We start from the raw sequence: 11,747 nt of genomic DNA, 5'->3' as shown, positions 1-11,747 counted from the left end.
ATGGACATATATACACTAATCTGTATAAAATAGATAACTAATGAGAACCTGCTGTATAGCACAGGGAACTCCACTTCGCTGAACAGTAGAAACTAACACAACATTGTAAAACAACTATATCCCAATTAAAAAAAAAAAAAAAATCGGAAAAGATGGCTATTTTCAAAGCAATCAGAACATGGTTATTCTATTTGTGATTCTCTGCACAGCTGAAAATATTTCTTCCCGTCTGTCTGGGGCTCCATCACTGGACGCCCCCAGTGGGTGGGAAATACTAGCATAAACTTGAACTGGCTTGGCTTAATTTGCTGCACGGGGTGATATCCATCCCCCAAATGCAATTTTGCAAGCATCTGATTCTATGTGTGTAACCAGGGTTACAATCCCTGTTCTATGTCAAAATGTTATGAATGAAAAATAGGGGTAAGCCTTATTGCCACAAAAGTTACTATGCTACCTTTGAATTGGTAGGTCTTTAAAAATTCTTTTAGACTTACATTTTCTGATGATAAAAGTGATATATACCCACCTTCCAAATGTGGAAATCAACAAAGCACTAAGAAAGAGGTCGACATCTCATATGATCCCAGGTAGGATTTGCTTTCTCACCAGTTTTATTTTGGGCATCCTTAATTCACTAAGACATTTCCCACCTTCTCCCTCTATGTCTTTAGATGCCTTTGTCATCTCTCTGAGGGTGCTCTTGTTGAGAGAAGGGCGTTTCCCAGATAGATGAGCTTTGGGACAAAGCTATGACCCAGACCCCAGACCCCCAGGGAAGGCAGACCTTCTTAAAAAAGGACATTCAAGGCAGTTCCCAAGGACGAAAGAAGGGGATGGACAAGGACCTTGGAAGGCACACCTGTAATAATAATTAAGACCTCCACCTGGCAAGCATGGGTCCAAGTGCTTGATGAGAATGAACTGGGTCCCCTGCTGGTGCAGTGATAGCCCATTGCCGATACCACAGGAGGGGTGAGGATGGCTGAGCACCCAGGGGGGCTTCCTGTGTCAGGTTTGGCCAGCTGGGGTGATGCCCAGCCTGTGTACCCTGGCATCAATCACTCTTGTATGGTACCTGAGTGCCTGGCACACAGTAGGGACCTGATAGTTGTTTTATAGCCTAAATATATGGTACTTTAAAATACCAACCAATAATTAATAGTATTGTAGGAAATGATGTTGTTTCTGAAGAGGAAAGTCCCCATGCTCTCCCAGCTCCAGAGGTCTGACTGCAAAATCCCTTCTCTGGGTTCCTCCGTTCATGTCCAGGCGGGATGGCCAACTGTCTGGGTTTCTCTGGGTTTGTCATACCCATATGTGAATCACATACCTGTGTGAGATTTGCCACCCACAGTGTGCTCCCAGGGCCGTGGTGCTCTGGTGGTCAGTGCAGCCAAAGCCCACGTCACCTGCAAGGCCAGGTACCAGGTTCCTGCACCTGGCTCCATGAGCTGGGCTGGGCCCCTGTCCTCAGCTTGCTTCTCAGGTCTCTGAGGGATATTTCTTTCCATGAGTTCCACAAGCTCTTGTTTTATCTTCCTTTGACTTATATTTTAAAACCATTTGAGAACTAAAATACTGCCTGCCACATCAGTAAACAAAGGATGTTGCAGCCATCAAGCCATCACATTACAGCCGCCTGAACTTTGAGCCCTGAGGGAACTCAGGATGAGAAAGCACAGGTTGCTGGCCCCAGATAGCTGAGGTGCATATCAAAGGAATGATTTCAGTGAGCCCAGACTCTTGCATCTTCCCATGCGTAGAAAAGCGCTCAGTTCCTTGACATGAGATATCTGGTTTTCTTTTATTAACAGTAATCTTTCGATGTTCCAACTACATGGTCTTTTGTTGCAAAAACTCCTACATACCCTGGCTTCCCCACCTCCACCATAGACATGGCAACACAACCTCCACCACCATCACCACCATCACCACTAACGCTGTTATCATAACACCCACTACTACTGAGGCAGGAACTAGATGGGCTCGAGGTTAGACATTTACAGCCAGCCTCCTGTTTACACCTCCAGATAGAAATAACAACAGGGAACAGGGTGAATAGCTGAACTCTGTCTCCAGTTGACACTTTAAGATAACAGAAATGGCAGGGGCACAGAGGAGCTGAGTCCTGCCCAGATAAAAGATAAAGAGACCACATATATCTCATTCTCCCAACCACACATGCACAGAAAGGCTCCTTGGGGGTCAGTAAGGGAGGGGGCGTCATCCCATAATAGGTGGTATCAACCTTCTCATGGGCGTCTGTGCTGGAATCCATCTTGGGAAAAAAGTTGCATGTCGGGGAGGGCCCTAGGGCAGGGCAGGTGTGGAAAAAGAAACCAGATAAGTGGGCAAAGGTAAACAAAGACCCGGAAGAACTGCCCTACATAAATGACTTAACTGCCTCGTTACTGCACTCCTCATTTGGGAGGACGCCCACACCCTTTCTCTCCGGCTGTGTGTCTCTGCCTTGCTTCTGTCTTAAGTAAGCAAACTGTTTCTCTGTGTGCTCTCCCACTTGTTGTGTTGGGTCTCTAATATTAAACTTTGTACCTGTGTTTATAGTTTTTGCCTCCTTGAAACATTCTTGATTCCAAAAGGGGCAAGAGCCAGGGAAACTTTTCTTCTAGCCTCTAGTCCCTAGTGGTCTAGTGGCTAGGATTGCTGGTTTTCACCCAGGCTACCCTGGTTCAGTTCCTGGGCAGGGAACTAAGATCCTGCTTCAAGCCACTGCTCACTGCTGTCTCCTTAAGATCACTTCCACAATCACTACAGTTGCCACCGCTGACACTAACACCTCCACCATGATCACCATCACTACTACCACCCCCCAACCCACTTCCCCCACCACCATTACAACCACACCATCATTCCAATGATCACCACCATTGACGCCATCACCACCACCAATTACATCACCTTCACACAATTACACCACCGCAGTCATCATGAGCGCCTCTTTTGCCGTTGCTACCATTAGCATCACCACCACTGGTCACCACCCCCACTCCACAGATGGGCAAGACTTCATAGCAGAGGTTTGCAAATCGCACTCGAGAAACCCTCAGACTCTGATGAACCTCTGAGGGGTGGAGTGGAAGTGGGGACGCAGAGGTCACTAAGCAGATGGGGGTCCAGGCTCACCCTCTTCCGCGTATGGTCCAATCTGAGAAACCCTCATTATTTGCTTTTCCTATTGGAGCTCCTAATCAAATTCCATCAAGTTTCTCAGATCCTAAAAACCGTTTAAGCCACAGCACGCACAGTGCTTCAGTATATACTTTGGCACATTAATGAGTTGCTTCCAAGAAGCGTTTATGAAAAGGCACATGTAAATGCCCAAGGAGGGCACACAATCAAAGGAGAAATATAGTGGGTCTGTTTGTCACTGGGGAGTGGGGTGGCTGTGGGCGGTGATGGGGAGAGGCCTGGACCCTACACTCCTGGGCTGGTACCACGGAAGGCAGCTGGAAGGAAGTAAGAGGGGAGAAGAAAACTTGGAGGCAGCAAAGTCAAGAACTGTTTTTGTTTCTGATGTGTATTCAGGATGCGATAGGTTAATCTAAGCTTGCAACAGCTGGGAGGCTGGGCAGTTTCCTGCAGGACTCGGCGTGATGACAGGCTTTCCCTTCCAGCCCTGCCGCCCACCGCCTGGCCACTCTGCCCCCATGCCAGGGTAGGCGGGATGTTCTGGGGAGGGTTTCTTCCTCTGCGTTCATTCTGAACATCTTATCCTTGGAGTTGAGGGAGTCTTATCTCTTTGGGATGATAAGTGCTGGACAGCTTTATTGGATAATTCTCTCCCTTGAAATTTTACTCTCTGGGGAAAAATACATACTCTCCTTAGATATGAAACACATCATGTTTTATTAAAATCCAGGCTGGAAACAGATCTGAGACTTCCAAGCAGGTCCGGCACTGATGACAAATCCTTCATTAATCTACTCAACAATTGTTTCCTTGCCCTGCTGTGTCAGACACGGTCACACCATGAGGCCAGTGTGAAATCGCCCACGTTCCAGATGCTAGCCGAAGTTTTCTTTCTTTTTCTGCTCTGAGGAGCAACTAGATGGGCATAGGGGTGAGGATGGGGGTGTCGAGGCCGGAGAGGGATGTGTAATGAGGGAACCAGACCCCAAGGTCTACTTCTGGGGTGCGAGCTCACATGCCTACAGGCGGCAGGTGGTGGGTGCAGAGGGTAGCTGTCGGGCGGGGGTGGGGAGCTCTGGGGGACATAGAGCTCGTGACCCCTCTCAAAGGAACGAAGCCACTCCACTCCGGCCAGTTCTCGCCATGGGAAAATGAGAGCCATTGCTGCTCTCATCTCAGACGGTCTGATTCTGCCCGCCCCCGCCCCTGCCTGAAAGAAACTACAATCTGAATTTTTTAAAATGCAAAAATGCCTGATTTTTAAGCGTTGACAACGTATTACTTTTTAAAAATGATAATACCGTGCAGGTCAAATGTACACATTTGGGAATAGTATGTGGCCTCCAGATAGCTGGTGTGCTTTCTCTCTGTGTTTTAACCAATAAAGGACTTCTGGTCTCCAAGTGAATGTACAGGGAAAATGTCAGAATATCTATGTCTAAAGAGGACTCAGCTGGTGAAGATCCATTTTCCCCGACACAGGCAAACCTTTAAGAATCTGTTGGGGAGCAGCCCTGATCTAAGATGCTTCCGGTAGGTCAGGATGCTCTAGGTCCTTTCTCAGGGCAAAAAAGTGTTGTGCTCAGAACCCTGGTCATGGGGTTGAGGGCTGGTATTTTAACTGTCACCAATGCTGATTGCCCCTGCCCCAGTCACCTGTTTATTACCTGTAAAATGAGAGAACCGGGTGGGGTGCAGGGATTTTAAAATGTGTATGTGTGTGTGTTTAACACTCTTATTTAAAACTCGGGGATTCCCTGGCGGTCCAGTAGTTAGGACTTGGTGCTTTCACTGCCAGGGAGCTAAGATCCTGCAAGGTGACAGGTATGGCTGAAACAAGCAAACAAACAAACTCAAAACGCAGCAAATGATGCAGATGCGTTAAGAGCTTCTGCAGAGAAGGCAAGGGGAGGGGCTGCAGACTCAAACTCCCCTCCCGCACCCCAGACCATATATCTCTTCCAGAATCTCCACTCTGAGTCTATGTTCCCTCATGCTCCTCTAAGAGCCAAGTTTTTGGGGACACACATTTGGACGGATGCCTTTAAAGAGGAGGGCTTGGCCAGAGCCACTTCTCACTTAGAGAGGAGAGTGGAAAGTCCAGAACTCAAGGCAAGTCATCTTCAAAGGTAAAACATATTTTCCTCGTGAGTTAGAACTCCCACTTCCACTAAGCAAAGAAATACAGCCTAAAGAAACTTCAGGAACAGGAGACGTGGTCTTGGAGGAGGCATGGGTCCAGGTACCGTTTGGCTATCATTCATTAGTGAAAAATCACAAATTCAGTCCTTAGGACTTTGATGGAAAAAATTAGATGGATTACGTCCTGCTGGCAAACCAGGCCCTGGCAGTGCCAGTTTTGTGCCAGTCCAGCTCCTCCTGCTGTGCATCTGGCCTTCAGAAACGCAGGGACCACAAATGCTGATGTGAAACGTTGAGGATAAGCTTTGGTAGAACCAGCAGAGGGAGACAGCATTTGGAGTGAACTCTGTTCTCAGACAACATTTGTCACAGGTGCCCGGGTTGTTACCAATGAACCTGCACATTTGTGGAATTAAAACTGAGGCTAAGAGCTTCTGATCAGTTGTAATGGCAATGATGATAACGGCTATGTTGGACACTGTAAGTGGATTTCCTCATCGGATCTGCACAATGACGCTCTGAGCAAATACTCTGACAAGTTTCACAGAGGAAGACCCCCGGGATGACAAAGCAACAGAGGTGGGAAGAGGGGGTCGGAGTCCCCACCTTGACCTGTTGCCAGGCCCACGCTCAAAGCCGTTGATGCTCCTACGAAGCCAATTCCTGCTTATCCTACTGGCCTATAGTATTTGCGAGGGGCTCTTGGCACCCTTGTCTGTAGTACCACCGACGGAATCCCTGCTTCCTGGGGGATGAACACAGAGATAAAATGTGACACAGGTGGCCTCCCAGGTGACTGCCAGCCCGCAGTTCCTTGAGGCCTTTCTGCTGGCCCAGGCAGTTCCAGGAGGGTCTGCAGTTCACTCCCCTCAGGGCTAGATCTGCAGAGACTTCTGGTTTGTCCTGTCCGTTCCACCTTCCCTGGCAGATTCTGGGTTGACTCAGAAGCTGAGTGCCAAGGTGGCAACTAACAGTGCCTGGTTGCCCTGAGTTATGGACTGAATGTCTCCCCTCCAAATGCATGCTTCCAAGCCTAAACCCCCTATGCCATGGTATTAGGAGGTGGGCCTTTGGGAGGTGATTAGGTCATGAGGGTGGAGCCCTCATGAACGAGATTAGTGTCCTTGAATGAAGAGACACAAGAGAGATGGTCTTTCTCTCTCTCCACCATGTGAGGCGGTGAGGCTACAGCAAGACAGCGAACCAGGGAGGGGCTCTCACCAGGTCCTGGACCTGCTGTACCTTGATCTTAGATTTCCAGCCTCCAGAAAGGTGAGAAATAACTTTCTGTTGTTTAAGCCGCCCCGTTTATGGGATTCTTGTAGAGCAGCCCAAACAGACTAAGACACCTGGCCTCCATTCTGCAGGAGAGAAATGCAAAGCTGGGTCCATCTTTTGCCTTCCCCCGGCTCTCAGGGACCTTGTCACATCTCGGAACTGCAGGAGGCAGTCATGTGGGCAGTGTGGCTTCTCCAGGTGCTGGGTGAGAGGGCCTGGGTCCTCCTGGGGGCTCACAGGAACGGCAGGCTGGCTGGGAACTCAGGGAAGGAAGAAGCTCCAGACAGAGCAAGAAGGGGCAGGTGTTACCTGAGAAAGGAAGCGAGGGCACAGCAGGGCTGGCGGTTTGAGGCCTCGGCCCAGCCTGGAGTTGGGACCAGATGGGACACTGCAAGAGGCTGCCAGCAGATGGTGTCTGCAGTTCAAAGCTGGTCCCAGAGTAAACATCGGAAGTTGCCCTTGGGCCAGAAACACATGTTTTCACAAATGAAACAAAGCGAGGCTTAGAAATGATTATCCCCAAGAAAAGAGGGTTGTCCTTCTCTCTCCCACCCTGTTAGTCCCCCTCCCCAAATTACAGTGAAAATGGCTGTGGTCAGGGCTGTGCGTGGATGCTTTGTGTACTGGCAGGAAGTACAGTGTGAGTCACACGTGCTGACACTATCTAAGTCCCCTGCTCCGTGATTTCCTTTGGCAGAACCATGGGAGAGCTCTGGAGAGACCCTCGGCATTTTCATGTTGAGATGAGCTTTGGGAAGCACCTGCTTCATGCCCTTCATTTCAGAGACGAGGCCTTGAGGACCAGGAGAGCAGGGGGCCCTGACCAGGGCCACGCCGTGAGCTACAGGGCAGAGGAGCCAAGGAGTTGGAGCCAGAGGCCCGCCTGAGGTCACAGCTGTGCCGTCTACTAGTTACGTCCTCTTGTGAACACCTGCTCTCTCAGAACCTCATTCTCTCGGCTGCAAAATGGGAATAATAACGGCACCTATTCTAGCGTTTTGGCGTCGCTTGAATAGGTAAAAGCACGTTCAATGCTCAGCACTGCCTGGGATGTTAATCATTTTTATTCTGCTATTATTAGTGGTTTCAATGCCTTATTCATTGAAATGATTAGTTACTCCTCCTTAAGGGTTTATGATTCAATTTAACAGAGATTTACTGGATCCATACCATGTAGCCAGTAATGAGGCCAAACGTATGGCAACTCGAAGGCTTTAGCCTGGTCCCCTGGAAACCTGCAGTTTCCACCTGGAGGTAGGAGTTGAAGAGATGGCAGTGGGTGTGGCTTTGAATGTGGACTGGAGGGAAAGGGGCGGGACCTCTGAGCACAGGAGGAGCCAGGGAAGGAGGCCAGGAAGGGTGATGCTTGCAGAAGGAAAGCCAGGAAAGGGAGCCAAGCAAGGAGAGAGATTTGAGGGAGAGTATTAGTAGGAAGAGGGCTGAGGCAGGGAAGAAGCTGACAGGGAGAGAGTTGATGTCTCTTTATGCCACTGAGTCGAGACCTGTTGTGTTCTCCCGAGGGAAGAAGGCAGGGTGGGGCTTGCCTTCAAAGCTTACACCCTAGAAGGGCACCCAAGGATAAGAAGTCTTGGGCAGGGAGTCCATGGACACGGCTTTGTGCTCTTGGGGGTGAGATTATAGCCATTCCCTCACTATAGTCTCTTTGGCTTCTTTACGCCTCAGTGTCCTCATCTGTAAAGTGGGTCACTAATAGCACTGGCTTTATAGGCTGTTGAAAGGACCAAATGGGGAAATACACAGAAGTGACTTAGGCCCATGCCGAATACATGTTTAATACACGCTTGCCCTTCTGTTTAGGCTTCGGTTTTCTCATATTTAAAAAGGAAGATTACAACAGCCTTTCTGCTCTGGAAAGAAAACGAAAAGGGCCGTGTGTGGGAAAGTAATTTGGGAATGTAAACTTGCAATGTACTATTTATTGTTGGAGGAGACTTCAGTTCAGTTTTGTTGGGGGGATGGGAGGGGGGCACATCAGGGACACGGGGAACTTTATGCGTTGAGTTAGGAGAACAATATACAGACTCACACGCTGGGTTTTGAAAGAAAAAGAAATGGTCTGAAAGAAAGCTGTGTGTTTTCCCAACAGATTTGTGGAAGGAACGTAAAATCCCCCATCACTGGCCTCTAGTTTAATAAAAGAAAGGGAAACTTGATTTATGGGCCTGCCGACTGTATCAGCGCCGTGCAGTAACATCAGTGAGGTGGGAGACGTCATTCCGGGCAAACCAAACTTTCAAAGTGGGAGTGGGCTGCTTGTTAATTACCAATGCCTGCTAATCTTGAAGGTAAGTCAGGAAATGTTTGTGAAACTACTTTTCTAGCAGTGATAGTCGGGGGCACATACTGCTAACAGAGGTTCACGTGTGCTCTGCCCATCACATTATTGATGGTGAGTCTTTCAAAATTGTGTTTCCAAATGTTCCAGTTTGAGCATGATGCTTTATGCCAGCTGAGAACTCTTTTTATTTGGGGAGAGGGTAGATAACTCCTTTTTGAGTTTCCCACTGTGAATTTCAACCTGCAATGGGCTAGGCTGTCTGCCCCTCGGTGATGAAATTACCCGTGAACCCGCTCCTTGGTGCTCCCTCAACAATCTGGTACCACGTTGAACACGACGAGGACGTCCCGGAGCTGGAGAAGGTATGTGGTGGTTGTGACCACGTCGAAAGGCAGACGTTCCATCAGAGAGAAGCTGGTGAGAAAGAGGCTAGGGAGGGAATTCCCTGGTGGTCCAGTGGTTAGGACTTGGCGCTTTCACTGCCGGCGATCACTCCTCGGGGAACTAAGATCCCGCAAGCCGGGCAGCGTGGCCAAAAACAAAGCAAAACATAACATAACAAAACAACAACAACCAAAAAACCCTTAAAAGAAAAAAGAGGCTAGGGAATGGGATGGCGGCCCTTCATCCAGGGGCTGGGAGGGATGGAGAGTGCATCCATTCCGATGCAAATTCTCCTCCACCAACTGCGTATCCTACAATTCCCATCGATTCTGCATTACCCAGATTTAGTGCAGACCCCACAGGTTCGGGGGCTCAGTTCCACAAGCCCACCCACCACTTCAGACACCAGTTGCAAGTCCTGGGTCCCCAGGCTACTCCCACTTCAGTCTGACAACAATTTGGGGGCCCCGTGACCCTCTCTTCAGGTTCCAAAATTTGCTAGAATAACTCACGTTGTTCAGGAAAGGGCTATACTTAAACAATCACCACTTTCTTATAAAGGATACAAAGGAGCAACCAGATGAAGAGATTCGTAGGGCAGCAAGGTCTGGGTGGGGGGCAGGCTGGGAGGGTAGGGCGGCAGGTGCAGAAGTTTCTGTCCCGGTGGAATCAGGGCGTGCCACCCTCCTGGGACATCAACATGTTCACCAACTAGGAAGCCCCTCAGCCTCGTTGTTTCAGGTTTCGTCTGGGGTTTCATCACGTAGGCGGGCTTGAGTTAACCATTGGCCAGGTGATTGAACTCTATCTCCAGCCCCGCCCTGGAGATTGGGGGTGGGGCTGAGAGTTCCAACTCCAATCAGGTGCTGGGCAAGGCTCTGCCCTCTCAGAACCTGGTGGTCTTTCTTGGTGAAATGAGGATGGTGACAGGACCTGTCCTTGAGGGTTGTCATCCAGATTCGACAGAAAAGGCCAGTGAAGGCTGGGTGGCCTGGCACCACGGGAGCTCTGAAAGGGCAGGATTCAGGGTCATGCTGAGAGCTCGAAGGGTATGGACAGCAGAAACACCACACTGTTAACACATCCCCCAAAAGCCCTTAGCGCTCTAAAAAGGTAAAGTTAGGACACATAGCTTTGTCAACATTTGGAATCTGTTGTCTTGAGAGAAGGTCTTGGTTGAAAATCTAAATAGCTTGGAGACCGGTGAGAATGATGATCATTAGTACCAAGTCTGAGCCTTGATGGGCCGTTAGGGGAACAAGGCATTTTCGGGGCCATTTCCCTAACGGACTGGTTCTGGGAGGAAAGGCCAGGTCCTTCTACAAACATCTTGTGTCCAGGACTGTGAGGGACATATCCCAATCTAGATAGCCCTTAGACTTGACCTTGATGGCCTTTCTTAAGTTATTATGATTCTGTTTATTACCCTCATTGTTTCTTAGGAGGAGAAATGAGCTCTGCAAACACTTTGCCACATACTTAGGAAGCTGAGTTGATAATTGTGATCAGAAGTGTCTTTTGGATATAAAATATGCATCAAGTGAAACCCAGTTTTTCCCTCACTTCATCCTCACCTGGGCAACTTCACTGCTAAGGCGTTTCGCATGGGAGCCCCGGGGCTGTGCAAAGGAAGCAGAGCTCCAGGCCTTTGAGAGGCTTAGTCAACAGAGACAGGATTTAGGAGATGGGACTCCTAACTCCAGCTGTGCCCGTACACGCCTGAGCACCCTAGGAAAACAAAGTTCCAACTTCTGGACGTTGGTTCCTCAATGCAAATCAAGAGGATTCGACCAGATGGCATTTATTCGTTAGTTTTCCAGTTCTCACCGCCTGTGACACGGATGATCCCACCACCGTGAATGATGCTGCTTCCTGAGCATTTAGCACATGGCAGGCCTGGAGTCATCACTTCCCACCCCCAGCCTCATTCTCCCCGCCGGTGACTTCAGGAAGCCACACCTTACCCTCCTTTGCGGATGAGGAAATTGAGGCTCAGAGGCTGAGTCCACTGGGCGACAGAGAAGAAGCTGAGAAAGAGATAAGGGGAAAACTGGCTTCATTAAAGACTGAAGACCAGTGAAGGGAAGCTGCAACAGAAAGGTGGGTGTGGTAGAAGACAGCTGGAAAGCTCTACAAAAAAAGAGAGAGAGAGAGAGACCCCCAACCTCCTGCATAAGAGACTCTGCCTGGCTCAGGGCTGGCCCTGGCATCCGCATCACTTTCTGCCCAGGAGTAAGGGATGGTCCCCGGGTAACTCGGGAACCTTGGTGATGGCCCTCCGGAAAGAAACAGTTGGACCTTTGCCCCGTGGCTGATAACAAAACAAAGAAACATTCAAATAAGGTGACACGGAACAGAAGTGAGAGCCATGGCAAGGTTATCTGAAGAAAAACAGAGCAGTTTTGTCTGCGGGCCGTGGGAGGATTGAGCACTGAAGCTTTCTAACCTGTTCTCTGCACAGCCCGTTCCCCCCAGGATTATCTTGAAGGCA

This window comes from Balaenoptera ricei, chromosome 13 (genome assembly GCF_028023285.1).
Source record: "Balaenoptera ricei isolate mBalRic1 chromosome 13, mBalRic1.hap2, whole genome shotgun sequence".
In the NCBI taxonomy this organism is placed as follows: domain Eukaryota; kingdom Metazoa; phylum Chordata; class Mammalia; order Artiodactyla; family Balaenopteridae; genus Balaenoptera; species Balaenoptera ricei.
The sequence above is the reverse complement of the archived record's forward strand: the minus strand, read 5'-3'. Positions refer to the sequence as shown.